The 16,456-nt window shown below is 38.5% G+C and overlaps 1 long non-coding RNA gene across 1 annotated transcript; it reads left to right on the top strand.

Annotated features, from left to right (window-relative positions):
* Positions 1-3,024: 3,024 nt before the first annotated feature.
* LOC124179396 lies at positions 3,025-4,191 on the top strand. Its single transcript, XR_006870023.1, has 2 exons — positions 3,025-3,683; positions 4,038-4,191. It is a non-coding gene; the product is annotated as an uncharacterized LOC124179396 (long non-coding RNA).
* Positions 4,192-16,456: the final 12,265 nt, after the last annotated feature.

Here is a 16,456-nt window from a genome sequence, read left to right as displayed (position 1 = left end):
TACCCGTAACTGTAGCACGCACTCACGTGTTCTCGTCTCGTTTTTTGTCGCGCCACATGGTCGTTCATCGTTATATTATATCGCTTTTCAAAGTCAAAGGAAAACAAGGTAAGTTTCTATTTATTTACTGTGTCTTGTGTTTTTACTCTTTTTAAATAAATATTCGATTGCTTTTTGGATAATATATTGTGCGTTGTCTTTCAAGATAACGTTTCTAACCTCCAAACATAACCTATTCATTTTTAGCATGGCATGTGCACGGGAAACAGGTGCAAGATTTTTCATCGTAGAATTCAACGAAAATGTTCAAGACAAGCCCGTCATAGATTCGGTTCCTACATCGTGGGTCGATACAGATGACGAACATCAGGGGTGCTGGTATCCTGGAATGTTACCGCGAATAAAATTCGCAATTGGGTTGAGCAGGAGAAGAAGCCGGCATGAAATTGGAAGAAATATTCGATTACAAAAATAATCAGCCGTGCACGTAAGTATATAAAGTTTGATCCTAAATAAAAGAAAACCCTTCTCTGTATATAAGAACTTTTTATTTTCTTTGAATACCCACCAGCGTCAAGATGCTGCTACGTCTATCACTCATACTTCTTTTTTATTTCTTTAGTATTTTTAAATAAATTGCATTTCTTTTATGCCAGGTAATTTCGAGCAAGGGACACGTCGGCTGGAACGAGCGCTCAATTGCTATGAGAGCATACTATAGATGCGGACAGCGAGCCAGGCGATAACATCCAAATATTATCAACGCAGCAGCTGTCAAACACTTTATCTGATAATACGCTTTTGCCTGAGATTGGCGATGTTTCGCTTGCAGTAAATCTTTTTGGAATGTATATTTCGATAATTTTTTTAATAAAAATTTGAGTTCTTTTGATATTGGAAGATTTTTTAAATTTGCTTAGATGGAAGATTGCCATCAATGACGCTGGTCAATGAAAGTTTTCCCGCAGAGCAACTTGGGCCGATACAAAATTCGAACAACGATGCAGGTATAATATTTTCCTCCGCAGCATTGAGCAATTATTTTGTATAAAATACCTTGAAAAAATACAAAAAAAAAAATTCAATTGAGAAGCGTAATTTGGTCTATTTTTCGACAATTTATAGACAGCTAAAAAAAATCACATCTTATTAGTTAATGTATAGAATATTCTGAAAAAACCATGAGTTTTTTTTAATAGATCTAACAACCGTAAAAATGAATGAAATAAACAAAAGAAAAGTAAATAGTTATTGGCTTTCTACAATTGTTAACCACATTTTATAATATACAATTTTTATAAATTGCCATTTTCATTTGTAATATTTTTATTATGATTTTCACGTATATCAGAAGATTATCTTCTCCAAGTGTTTCTTGCAATAGAGACAAGAATTTCAAAAAATGTCACCGGAGCAAAACGATCGATAATGTATGATATATTAAAAAATTGACGAGCTCAAAAATATGATCGCCATGACTCTCCAAGTACAACCCGACATCGATGATGGAACTAACGCAACGAGGGCACAACTAAATGATGTGCTACCATTCGCTTCTCAGGAAGCTTTAATCGAATTCGACAGAACAATTGCAGTGTCTGATGACAAGCATAATGCTCTGGTATGTATGTCGCATCGCAGTCGAGGACGAAGTCCGGACGACGCACTCGACCTTTTTATGACGTTTATGGAGGGTCATAAGTCGAACATCGAGTGACCAGATGTCGTCAGGATGTTTGAGAAATACTTAGACTGTTGGGAGTGCGTGGTGCAGGTACCACGAGTGGGTTGTATCGCGTAGAGGCCCAGGACATAAAGAATAAAGAAGGACGAAGAGGTCTCAGGCTTTTGGGGAATGCATTCCTGGCACTCTCGCTCGAGTCATCGAGTCAGAAAGAACGTACTTTGAAAAGGCTCTGCGCGATACACTCCGCTAGCACCACCATCGAGAGATCTCTTTATAACGATTATTCTGCATCTTTTAATCTTGGTATCAAATCATTTAATAAATTCTGGACGCTGTGTCACTGCGGCCGTCAGTGAGATATTTATTGTGTCTTGACAGCACACTCTTGCTCTCTTTATTTTATTTTTAACACACGTTATTTGTGTGTTTCTGACATCAGAAGTGGGATAAAGAACTTTCAACTCAGAGATTCGACGATAAAGTTCACGTGAAAATTGTGAAAACTCTGAAATACAACTATGACAAAAGACGGCGAAAACAGTGCCAGTGGTGTGGTTGAATCTGATGAAAACAATGCCGATGTGGTAGCAAAGGACGGTGAAAAAAATGCTAGTGAGACAGACTGTGAACGATCTCGAAAACGAAAAAGAGAACGATCTCCGTCTACATCCGAATCGGAACTTGAATCTGATGATTCTGCGCGCACAAAAAATAAACGGAGAGAACGTAGGTCAAGGCTGGAGGAAGAGAATCTGCGACTGATTGCTTTGCTTACTCGACGAGAACGGGCTCCGATGAACCTCGTTAAATTCGATCCAAAAACGACGGACGCCACTGGCTGGACAAAGATGGTTGATGAATGGATTCGACGTTACAAACCGAACGATTGGGAAGTCGTCCAGCATCTGGCTAAAGCGTTCAAGGACGAAGCAGCTCAGTGGTTCACCGGTATGGACCGTTCTGAAAAACGCTGGACTGAAATTCGTGCTGAATTTATGGCCGTCCTCTAGTTTCTCGGGTCGAAAAAATCGATTTTTTTTTTTTCATAAATCACATCTACAACATGTGTAGAAAATGTGTGCCAAAGGATTTTTCGATATTCGAAGTGGTTCACAAGTTACGGCCCTGGAACGGAGCAGGAGCGCGTGCCGGGCTGCTCCGAAAGCCGAGCGGCGCTGACCATTGCATTGATATCCCTAAATCTAACTGCTACCTGAACCTTTTGTGTATTAGGCCCGAGTAAAGGGGAGCCGAGACCGTTGACAGACGCTTTCGAATATTGACTAAGACGCCATGAAGTTTTAGTTCAGTTTTGCTGTGGCAGTTGCGAAGCGTACTATATTTTCTCTTGCGAGTCGCACGTAGCTGATTTTTTCGATCGACCTAAAAAGCGAAAATTCGCAGGCAACCGACACACTTTTGAACAAGACAAGTCGTTTACATCGGCGTCAGCGACGAAACTTCGTCAAAATAAAAATTTTGAAGTGAACGTTGAACAGACTGTTTTGTATTGTATTTTGAATTTTGTGAGTGTATTTTCAACCATTTCTTCGGCTGTTATTTGTAAAGAGTGCAAAAGTACGGTGACTTTCCATCAACGTGATATACGAGGATTGGGCTTTAAAATTTCTATGGCGTGCAAGTGTGAGAAAGAAAAAGAAATAGATTCATGCCCAAAAATCTGGACTTTTGCTCCGAAGCACCTCCATTCTGGGCCAAAAGTGGTTGAAATCGCCACGTTTCTCGCTGTCATAATCTTCAACGAAGGATTCGAAGCTATCCTGAAGACCTTGGAAACCATGGGAGTGAAAATCGGCCCACAAGCTAAAGGATATGTTCAACAGCGTGATAGCTCTCGGATCGACCGTTCAGAAAGGCGCACGAGCGATGTTGTAGAACAGGCCCGAATCGCGAAAAGAGAAGACAGAGCAGCTCTGCGTGACTTCGAAGAAGAAGAGGAAGGCCTATTGTATGGTCCAGGCATGGCAGATTGACGGTGAGATGGAATTTTTAGTATAAATCACATGCGCGAACTTTCAAACGCGTTTTTCTCGAAACACCATTTTTCAAAACGGTAACCACGATATTTCAGAAACTATTGCACCGATCGTGTTCAAATTTATACAGCATCTTTAATATATTATAAGCCAGCGATTGAACTAGGATTATCATGATTGCTTCGATAGTTTTTTTCGTACGAGCGAAAAACTTAAGAAAAAATGAGTAAAAAATAGAATGTAATTTTCAAAAGTGTATAAAAAAGTCAATTTTTGTAATTTAGAATTCACTCTCGTTCAATCGCTAGTCTTGAATATGAAGATTAAAATGCCGTTTAGTTTTTTGATTTCAGATAAGCAGAACAGCCACAATCTTGGTTACCGTCAAGCACCTCTTTTACTTGATGTCTTCCTGTCGGCCACTATAACTGCTATTCTATTATATATTTTGACTTCAAAAAATTTGTAAAGCTTATTTAAATGTTAATAAAGATTATGCAAAAATAATGAGATTGATTATTTCGATGCTTTGCCCGTAAAAAAATTATTGAAAAAGCCATAAAAAAACAGCCGAAAAACTAGAGGACGGCCTTATGAGCGCGTATGCAAAGAATAAAAACGTCGCTTCAGAACTCCATTCGATTTGGACCGACGACGCCGAGTTCACGCTCGAGAATTTCATGAAGAGGGGGAGGAAAATCAAAGCGTGGCTCAAGGAACGGCAATCGGTGGACGAGACCGCTACCCAACTGACTGGATTGTCGTATTCGTTCCAGAACCGATTTGTGCGAAATATTTTCGTACGCGAATCACCTCGCAATCTACAAGAAACAATGTCGTACCTCGATGGAAAAACGATCGATCACCATCGACCGCGTGCATCCTTCGGAGCCCCTGGTCCACACACTAAGACTCCGACGCCGCGAGATAGGAAGTCGCACCGTTCGGATATCGAGTGCTACAGTTGCGGAAGGAAGGGACATCGTCAGGCCGATTGCAAATCATCCTCGAAGTCACACAGCAGCCAGTCAGGGGACAGCAAGGGCACGTATTTCAAGAAGGCGTTGACCTGTTACAACTGCAAGGAAGAGGGTCACATCTCCACGAACTGTCCAAAGAAGGAGGAGAAAATCGTGAGGCTTTGCAATTTGACCTCTACCAAAAGTACTTTGAAGCTGGCTGACGGTAAGGTGTTGACATTTATTTTCGATTCTGGTTCAGACTGCTCGTTAGTAAAAGAGAGTTTGGTGGAAAGGCTGCCCGGTAGGAGACGGTGCGTCTCAACGCGGTTAAGAGGCCTTGGAAATGGATATGTAGATTGCTGTGCGCAAATATCTGTTTTGGCCGATTTAAATGGCATAAATGTTGAGATTGATTTGTATGTGGTAGCGGACGAAACTTTGTCCGTGGATATAATTCTGGGTAAAGAATTGTTAGCAGACGGTGTCTCAGTCACGTTGGACGGAACCATGGTAAAATTTGCAAAAGTAGAAAAATTTGTCGGCTCGTGTAACTTCGAAATTAGTATCGATGCTGTCGATTGTGATTCAAAAAGCACTCGTTGAATTTTTGGGAATGTATGAGGAAAATATGAGTGTCCAGTCCCCCAAGATTCGAGTCACTTCCGGTAGTCTTGAGATTCGATTGAAAGACGAAAACAAACTCGTGCAGAGACGACCTTACAAGCTAGGCGATGTAGGACGACAAACTGTGAGAGGTTTGGTTGACAAAATGCTTAAGGGGTTAGGTGGGTTTCAAAATTTCAAAAAATCGAATTTTTTTTTTTTTGCTTATCTTATAATTGAATATGTTGAGAATATTCCTTTAAAATTTCAAAACGATCCGAGTCATATTCTAAAAGATATAGCCTTTGGATGTTTCACCCATCAGGCTATAACCGAGCGTGACGCAGGTATATAGAGGCAGATATATCGAGGCAGCTGCTTAGCTATTGTTCGTTTATTTTTGTGATGCGAATACTAGGCTTAGGACTTGCCGGATGTAAAAAATTCTGTGGTTCGATGGATATAAGTTCCTAATTCTTGAATGCATCAACGTACAATTTTTATGTTGATAAAATACATGAGTGCGTCATAACTGTTGCCGAATCAATTTTGTTGTCTGCTGCAAAACAAGAAAAAAAATTAACGTGTGATGAAAATAATGTTGAAGATACGACAGATGTTACCGTGTCAGGTGATGGCACGTGGAAAAAACATAGGTTTGCATCATTATATGGTGTAAGTACGATTATTTACATGTTATTTGAATGTAAATCTTCAATCGCGTTTTTCTCGAAACTACATTTTTGAAATCGGTAGTCACGATTTCTCGAAAACTTATGAACCGATCTCTTTCAAATTTTGCACACTTCTTTAAAATAACATTATCTCGTACTTGAACGAAGGAATTTTTTTTTTTTCTATTCCAAGTAATTTTTCAAGGCCATGAAGGGTGCAAATTTTACTCAAAATAAGGGTTTTTTGTTTTCAACGCCGCCAAAAATGTAATTTTTGTTTTTTTTTTTTTTCCTTCGTCCAAGTACGAGTTTTAAACATCTACTAACAGAAAATTTTTGGTTTTTGCATTTCAGATGAATCTGTCATGAGTTATCCTGACTACGCCGAGAGAACTTTTTTTTGAGGGGTCACAGCAGACGACGTGTCCACGCCTTAATTTTCAATATTTTTCAATGAAAATTTCACAAACTACTTATAAAATATGTATCTTTTATGTGTTAAATTGATGGAATGAAATATTCTGTTGATTAAGTAAAAAAAAATTCATAAAAATGTACCTATTTTGAGCTTTTGAAACCCACCTAACCCCTTAAGGCAGGAATTGTTCGAGAAAGTAGAAGCCCGTTTTCTAGTCCAATCATCTTAGTAAAGAAAAAGGATGGATCGGATAGACTATGCGTGGATTTTCGGGAATTAAACTCAAATACGGTAGCAGACCGTTATCCACTACCGCTGATACAGGACCAATTAGATCGTCTGTATGGAGCGCATTATTTTTCGTCGTTAGATATGGTAGCGGGCTTCTATCAGATACCCGTAGACGAGAACTCGATAGAGAAGCTTGCATTTATTACACCTGACGGACATTACGAATACTTGACAATGCCATTTGGGCTGATGAACGCACCATCCGTGTATCAAAGAGCAATTAACAACGCACTGGGAGAATTGAGATATTCGTATGCAAATGTTTATTTAGATGATGTCCTTATACCTGGCAAAATCGAACAAGAAGCTTTTGATAGACTGAAAATTGTAACGACAAAACTGGCTGAGAGTGGGTTCTCGTTTAATTTAAATAAATGTAAATTCTTGAAAACGCAAATTGAATACCTGGGATACACTGTATCGAACGGAGAGCCGAGGCCCAACCTTCTAAAAATCGAAACACTGGTGCAATCGCCCATCCCCCGAACGCAGACCCAGGTAAGGCAATTGTTAGGATTAGCATCTTATTTTCGTAGGTTTATACCAAGGTTCCCGCAGGTAGCAGCTCCTCTCTATAAACTGACTGCAGGTAGCACCAAGACGATAAAGTGGACAGACGAACACACCGACGCTAGAAACAAGCTCATTGAACATTTAACATCAGAACCTTTGCTGCGAATATTCGACCCTAATCTTCCGATCGAACTGCATACTGACGCTAGTGCCCTCGGGTATGGCGTTGTATTACTCCAACGCGTTGACAAAGAAAAACATCCGGTTGCTTATTATAGCAAACGTACCATAGACGCTGAAACCCGTTTTCGTTCGTATGAACTCGAGACCCTTGCAGTTGTAAATGCAATAAAGCACTTTAGACAGTACCTAGTTGGACGCAAATTTCTAGTTGTAACGGACTGTAACTCACTGAAGGCTGCGAACCTTAAAAAAGATTTAACGCCACGAGTTTACCGTTGGTTGGCATTTTTACAATCCTTCGACTTTGACATTGAATATCGCGCGGGAGAGAGAATGAAGTACGCCGATTTTTTGTCAAGAAACCCTGTTTCGGAAAGAACCGTAATGAAAGTCAATAAAGTCGACGCGAATAAAATAATAGAACTAGCTGACGACTGGTTAATTGTAGCTCAACAGAAAGACAACGAAATAAAAACCTTCTACCGCGAAGTACTTGACGGATCAGAGTCTGCGAAAACTTATGCGATAAAGAATAAAATCTTGATGCGAACGATAGAAAGAAAATCTAAGCAAATCACGTTACTTGTAGTGCCAAGGCTGATGGTATGGTCACTCATACACCACGTACACGCGAGTATCTTACATTTAGGCTGGGAAAAGACTCTAGATAAGTTGTATGAACTTTATTGGTTTCCTCATATGTCAAAGCTAGTAAAGAAATTTGTAGCTAATTGTATTCTGTGTCAAACTTGCAAATCAGTATCGAGACCATCTCAAGCACAGCTACATCCGATAGAAAAAGACGAGACTCTGTGGCGTACGATTCACATAGACATATCAGGCAAATTATCAGGTCCTTCTGAGAAGAAAGAGTACGTTTTCGTAATTATAGACGGATTTACGAAATTCGTGACACTAAATTGGATAAACCGCTTGGACGCGGAAACAGCAATTAATTAGATTGACAAACACTCGTTTACTTTTGGGGTACCGAAACGAATCAGTTGTAACTAAGGTTCAGGGTTTATAAATGCGCGATTTAAGAAATTTTGTGAGGAAAAGAATATCGTGTTACATCTAATAGCTTCAGGGACGCCGAGAGCTAACGGTCAGGTTGAGAGGGTCATGTCGACCATGATGAATATGCTATCGGTAAGCAAGGCCCAGGGAAAGAGATGGCAAAATGAGTTAGGCAGAGTGCAGCTTGCGATAAATTCGACTGTTCACAAAACAACAGGGAAGAGTCCCGCTGAGATTTTATTTGTGACAAAAATAAATGCAATTGAGATTGAACGCGTGAAGCACGGTAGCGTGGAAACCGATAACGATAATTTGAATGAACTTAGGGCAGAGGCTGCAAGTAGCATGACAGCGGAAGCCACGAAGGAGGAAGAGAGGTTCGATAGAAAGAACAAACCGGTTAAGCCATTCAAAATTGGAGATTTTGTAATGATGAGAAACAATGACAGGATAAAGACAAAGTTGGACGCGAAATATTGCGGTCCCGTAGAAGTCGTTGCGGTGCTTCCGAACGATAGGTATCTTGTCAAGAAAGTAGACTCTGGATTGAGAGGTCGCAGTAGCATTAAGGTATCTCATGATAAACTGATCGCAGCTCCAGGGGATGAGACGAGTCAGGACAGCTGTGTCACAGAAAGTGAAGAAGACAACCACAGAATCGTGTAGCGATTCGTGGGTTTTTGTAAAATTGTGGCGGCACCAAAAGTTGTGCTCATGAGCGCGAACATGGGGTTTGCAGAGAGATTGTGCCCACGTAGGTCGGGACAATAAGTGGTCGTGCATTTTTGTTGATTCTCTTAGTTTTCGAATTCTGCTGAGAATTCGGAGAGAACATGTGGTTCTGGTTGAGTCGGATTTATGTGTAGAAATCCGAAAGAGAGCAGGGCGCTCTGTGGGTTATCGTTGTTTCAATTCGAGAGTGCGACTTTGGCTTTCGATGCTCGCTGGACTTGATCACCCAGAATCCTCGAACCCAAAGCCTAAATGTAACTTGAGAATGATTCGACGAGTCACAATAGTTAGAACATGTACGGATGCGTAAGGCATGCCTGCAGAGCTATTGTGGATGGAAACAATAGTTAGAACATGTACGGATGCGTAAGGCATGCCTGCAGAGCTATTGTGGATGGAAACAATGGTCAGAACATGTACGGATGCGTAAGGCATGCCTGCAGAGCTATTGTAGATGAAAACAATGGTTAGAACATGTACAGATGCGTAAGGCATGCCTGCAGAGCTATTGTGGATGAAGGCAATAGTTAGAACGTGTACGGATGCTTAGAGCATGTCTGCAGAGCTATTGTAAGTGAAAACGATAGTTAGAACATGTATGGATGTGGAAGACATGCCTACAGAGCTATTGTAAGTGGACAATGGTTAGAAATTGCACGGATGCGTGGGACATGCCTGCAGAGCCATTTGTGTCTTGGTAATAGGACCTACAGTGTGACTGTAGAGTATTAAAAAAAAAAAAATACAGCAAAAGCATAAAGGTCACGGACGAACTTGTAGAGTTAGGAAAGCCGAAAGTAAACTAATGCTCGATCGTTCGATGCCTGTTTTTGTGTTTTAGAAGTGAACTAAATGGTTGAATACTGGGCACTCGAGACGCGTGCTAGTCAGTATGGCCGTGTCGCATCGCAGTCGAGGACGAAGTCCGGACGACGCACTCGACCTTTTTATGACGTTTATGGAGGGTCATAAGTCGAACATCGAGTGACCAGATGTCGTCAGGATGTTTGAGAAATACTTAGACTGTTGGGAGTGCGTGGTGCAGGTACCACGAGTGGGTTGTATCGCGTAGAGGCCCAGGACATAAAGAATAAAGAAGGACGAAGAGGTCTCAGGCTTTTGGGGAATGCATTCCTGGCACTCTCGCTCGAGTCATCGAATCAGAAAGAACGTACTTTGAAAAGGCTCTGCGCGATACACTCCGCTAGCACCACCATCGAGAGATCTCTTTATAACGATTATTCTGCATCTTTTAATCTTGGTATCAAATCATTTAATAAATTCTGGACGCTGTGTCACTGCGGCCGTCAGTGAGATATTTATTGTGTCTTGACAGCACACTCTTGCTCTCAATACATTAAAAATATATTAAAAAATCGGTTCTTTTTTAATGACCTGTTTTTATTGAATCGCCTTCGAGCAAAAAGATTGGCACAGTACTAATGCCAACTCTAGGCCGGTATTGGCCCAATTGTTAGGCCGAAATTCGCGGAGCGTTGGGTGGTTTCGCACCCAACACTGGCCCGACTCTGCCAAGAAAATCGGGCCAGCATTGGTATCAGCTTTGGTGGAATGTTGGTTGATGAATGGCCAACTTGTACCCCGAGGGTTAGCATAGTAGTGATTCCAACTCTACGCCAGTATTGGTCCAATCGTCAGGCCAACGTTGGCGGAGTATCGAGTTATTTTCCCAACCAGTACTGGCCCAATGCTATATATCAGTCCTAGTTTACCGTAGGACCGTTCCTATCACTCCAACCTTGGTTCAAGCGTCGGCCTAGTAGTGACACCAACTGTCGGGCATCCGGCGGACAGCGTTGGCGCAATACTGTGCCGAGCTTGGGCCGTTTGAACATTTTTTCATGGGTAGTTTATTCTTGACGTAAACATAAGTATTTGATTTATTTTATTGTGATTGAAGTGATTTAATTTAGTAACTAATAATGGGAGATCGACTTCGTCATAAAGGACGTTTTATAAAAAAAAAAAAAGTGCTGGATAAAAAAATCAAAATAGCGAGTAGTTTACAAGCGAAAAAAGAAGCAGCAAATAAACCTGTTACGTCTAACCTCTTGGAGGGTCCTCGTCTAGTAGAATTGAGAGAATTATGTAAAAACTTAAAATGCTGTCAATGTACTAACGTACTCTGTCTCGATGATACAGTGGATGAAACACGTTCAGGGTTAGATTCTATCCTGAGAGTCGAATGTATGAAATGTAATGCTATAACACGAGTATCAACTGGAAAATCTCATGCCGTCCACAATAATAAAAAATTTAAACATTCTGCTACCACCACGGGCGTAGTACTCAATAAGTTTATTAAATATACATTAGTTATTATTATTTTATTGAAACATGATAACTCATTAAATTGTATGGTTACTCGAAAGAAAATAAAATTTAATCATTGTAAGTGAATAAAATACTGATTTTTACGTATTTATCATAGGTGCTGTACATGCTGGCTATGGCTGCGCTGGACTAAACAAAATATTGGCTTGTTCAAATATGCCTGGAGTTTCTACGAAAATGTTTAAGAGGTACGAAAGAGAAGTTGGCCCTGCAATTGAAAAGGGTGCCCAGGTAAGCTGTAGGAAAGCTGCTGAAGAAGAACGGCAACTAGTGATTGATAACGTCGAAAAATTGTGTGAATTGTTGTAAGTTTTATTTGGTTTTCCGCAATAACGCTGCGTCAATTTCTTTGCAATTATCTCTATCACTTAAAAAAATACTTTTTTACACATATACTTATTGATGACGGAAGTGCGAATATTCTGCGAATATTTTAACAGGCACTGTTGTAATCTTATTATATCTGTATCTGTAAAAATATTCGTGGAGTGTGCCGAACGACACTTATATTAATATATATGTATATAAATAATGAGTTGGAGATGATTGTTAAATTTACATACATTGGAATTTTTACTTTCACCTTAAATTTGAAAATTTTGGTATAGTATTGATTTATAATTGTACATATTTTACAAAATTGTTTTTTTCTTATACATCCAGAACAAGGTGTTCTTCAAAAATGTGTTGACTTATTGATCAATTAACTAGTGACAAACCAAATACATATACATATATAAATATACACATCGATTGTTTATACGTAAATCAATAAATACTAAAAATATTACAAAATAAACCTTCATTTTTCCTGTATTATGTCATCCCTAACTTTTCTCCTTTTGTTTTACTAGGCCACCAGAAATAGCAGAAGATATTCATCCGCATCGCATGAGTTTAATTTCGGCTGGAAAGATCATCGACAAAAATAACAACGAAAATTCAAAATTAGACTCAGCTGCCGGAGAAGTTGTCAATATTATTGTGTCCTACGACATGGGATGAAGTAAGCGAGGGAATGAAAGAAGTTACGACAGTCTGAACGGTTATGGCACTATTATTGGGGTTTTGAGTGGAAAAATTTTGGATTACGCTGATCGGATTCGGAAATGTAAATACTCTCATCAAGGTAAAAGCAAGGATGACCACAACTGTGGGTTCATTTTGAGGGCAGTGCTAAAGCGATTCAGGCAGATGCTGGAGCAGCATTAATAAATGACGATAAGATTCTTGAAGAATATAATCTTGCTGCTTGAGTATTAATTGGCGATGAGGACAGTTCGACGATTGCGGCAGTACGTCGAGGAAATCCAGAAAATGTTAACAAGCTTTGTGATAAAAAATCATTTCAAAAAAAATTTCGGCAAGGATTTATACAAACTAGCTAATTACAAAGAAATGAAAAAAAAGGTACCATTGAACACATTAAAAATGCTTTGGATATGCTATTGCTCAAAATTCCGGCAACAGTAAGAATTTAGCAAATACATGACGTAGTATTCCAGATCATTTATTTAATTGCCACGAAAATTTTGGCGCTTGGTGTAGCCGGAAAAATGGTTCTACTTGACAAAAAATCACCCTTTCAGATACTTCACTATATAATGAATTATCTGCTTCATTTACAAAGTACGCCACCAATGCTCAGAAATTCTTGATTGCTGCATCGAGTCAAGCGAATAAGTCGTTTAACAATATCATGGCTCACAAATCACCCAAGAATATTTGTTACAGCCGAAGTGAATCATCGAGTTTTCGTCTTGCTAGCTCAGTGTGTGTGAAAAATGATGGTGAATCATACCTCATGAAGGTTCGTAAAACTTTGGGGCTGCCATCAGGGCAGTACACAGCTTTCTATGCTAAACAATCTGATCTCAAGCGGGAAAAACGATCTGAAACTGCTAAATTACCGGATGCTAAAAAACGAAGGATTTCTGTAGCCGAAGAACGCGAGAAATTGAAGAAACAAAATGAGAGCACCGAAGGTATACATTATCAGCCAAATTTCGGTTTTTCCGAGTCATGTGAGACTTCCATAGACTTTGATAACTCACAATTGGAAAGCAGTGAGATCAAAATAACACCTAAAACCTGTAATCTAGTATATTTTGATTTGGAAACGTCTGGTTTCAGCAAATCGGACGGAATTTTACAAATTGCGCCATCGTGTGAAGGTCGAGCATTTAGTGTTTACATAGATCCAACAGAGCACATTGATGAAAAGGCTTCTGTCCATACTGGACTAAAGAATATAAAAGGTGATTTATACCTAAGGGGAACCAAAGTTTTGTCTGTTCCGCTGAAGGATGCGCTTCAAGGCTTTCGACAATTTTTAAGCCTATCATGTAAACCATGTTTACTTGTTGCGCATAACGTGAATTTTGATAAATCGCATTTACTCCGTGCAATTTTAAAATGCTTAAAAAACATTTTAGCACTAAAAAAATTCCAGGTGAATTTAAACTTTCAACATCAGCTGGTGAACATTTGAATGTCAAGTTAGATGATCAATTTCATGAAGCAATGTATGATGTAAATATCTTAGAGCAGTCAGTCGCATTAACTGATGAAAATAATTTATTTTTAAATTCTAAATCTTACAGAACATATTTAAATAATGTAACTAAATTAAAAATTACTGCCACTGCAATGATAGATTTGTCTCCTTTAAAAGGCATAGTGTCAGATCATATTTAAAAAAAATGGCTTCTGAAGGTATAAAATATAATGATTTAGTAACAAAATATCAAAGTGAGGGAACTGAAAAGCTTATGCAATACTTAAGAAGTCCTGGTTGTGATAAAAAGTGAAGAGTTTCCAAAGACAAACGAGTACTTGATAAGTTAGTCAAGTTTTTCGAAAAAAAATAATGCTATTTGTATCGAATAATCTATTTTTTTAATATATTGCTCAAAAATATTTATTATGAATGAATATTTTAATAGACAAATATTATTTATCACTGAAGTTTTGTTGTATAGTTCGTTATAGATATTTCGTTTAATATATTCTATATTTGATATGATTGTCATAAATAAATTAATAAAACGTTATAAAAAATCTTTTTTTTTATATAATTATTATTTCTACTAATTATTAGTATCCAATGAAAAATTATTATTACTTTATTGTGTCTTTAGCCGTTTCGTATTTTCTCGCTCATTTTTATGCTCCGACATTTCACCCGTTCCAAAGTTGCCGCTTCGTTTACTCGGGACTGTTTCTCATATCCCCTCCACTAAAAGTAATCCTTCAAATATGTAATTCATTTTGATTTATTATATAAACGACGAGGTAAATAATTTTCATCTTTTTTTCAATTGCTCAAAATATATGTTTCTTCATTGTATTAATTTTTTGTGAGAACGGTGAAATTCCTTCAAGGAAAAAAAAATAAACACTTGCCATTTTCCCACGCTTTCCCCATGGTTCATATCATTTGCTACACAAACAACATCATTATTAATTGCAAATATCTCCTGTTAGACGAGGTAAATCGCCTCCTAATTTTAACAGCGTATGTATTAAGCATTTAACTACTTATATTCCAAGTTTGAAAGATTTCTTGAAATTTAGCTTGCGCGACCGTACTACCTTAATGGCATTGAATTTTCAACTTCGAATGGTATGTGATTCGTTTACGATTTGTATACCGAAACTATTACTGCTTAAGCTTCCCAGCTTGTACAGCTCTTTCACAAATTTATACTTGTGTCCTATAACGTATATCGATTTTCCAATTTGACAAATATTTGAAATGTTAACAATAGAACCATCGAAAAGTAAAACAGAGTTATTCCTACCATCATCTCTTTGCAATTTGCAACAGTGCGTGATTAAAACTTTATATTGAGAATCATTAGTCTCATCAGCAGGAACGATCCTATTGTAATGTACTACTTTTAATGTTACATTAGCATTGATTTCACGATTTTTAAGATCCGTGATTAATTTATATTCGAAGAGTCGCCTTTCAATTTGCTGCAACGGCTTATCCCCTTTTCTTATAAATTTTTTTATTGCACAAATATAACTTTCGAATGGAAAAGCGCTATATTTGTTAATTGCACCATATTTTTCTACATCTATATATAGATGTGTAAGTTTCTATTATAGAAACTTAACAATGATGATTGTTGGGCAGGTTGAGATAACCAACACGTGTTGTTGCAGTGAATAATCGCTATAATTAAAGGAATGTTTAGTACAATATATATATATATATATATGTATGTATATATATATATATATATATATATATATATATTGTTACAAAGGGTGAAATCACCCCTTTTGTCCCCTCTTTAATGATCTAGTAGTCGGCATAGATAAAAGACGTTTATAAACCTCTTATGTCTTTAAAAAGAATAAGGTTGCTGCGCCAACCGATATTATTGTAAAAACAGTCTTGTTTCAGACTTTAAACAAGAAACACGTATATTGCATTAAAAGCATTTATCACGATATTTTTGTTCACGCCTTTGATTCGATAATAAGTAAACTCGCGGATCCATATTTTATTAACGTAACGCCTAAATCGTTACAATTGGTGTCAGAAGCGGGATCTTGAGTTCTTATTAATTGAGTCAATTCAGTGCACGAACTTTAATTATGAGTAGCAGTCGTTTGACGCGCTCACGACGAAGAGAAAGAAGCGGAGAAGAACCTTTCGTTACGGAGAATCCGCGGGTCCCTGAAACAATTCCATCACCTTCAGTGGACCCTCTTCCAATTCCTTCGTCAATTTCGCAACTTGATCTGTTAAATATCTTAACACAACAACAAGAAGCGGCAAGACAACAACAAGAAGCAGCTACTCAACATCAACAACAACTAATCCAGCTGCTTCAAGAACAACAAGAACAACGGAAGCGAGAAGGGGAGGCTCGAGAGCGTTCCGAGACTAGTCTTCATGAACTGCTCCGGACGACTGTGGTGGCTCTTCAGTCCGTTCATCAGATGAGCGGCACTGGAGGACCAGCTGTAACACCGCAGGGTTCCAGAGTTGTTACTCCGCTTCC

This window comes from Neodiprion fabricii, chromosome 4, assembly GCF_021155785.1.
Source record: "Neodiprion fabricii isolate iyNeoFabr1 chromosome 4, iyNeoFabr1.1, whole genome shotgun sequence".
NCBI classification, from domain to species: domain Eukaryota; kingdom Metazoa; phylum Arthropoda; class Insecta; order Hymenoptera; family Diprionidae; genus Neodiprion; species Neodiprion fabricii.
This window is presented reverse-complemented; position numbering and strand designations above follow the sequence as displayed.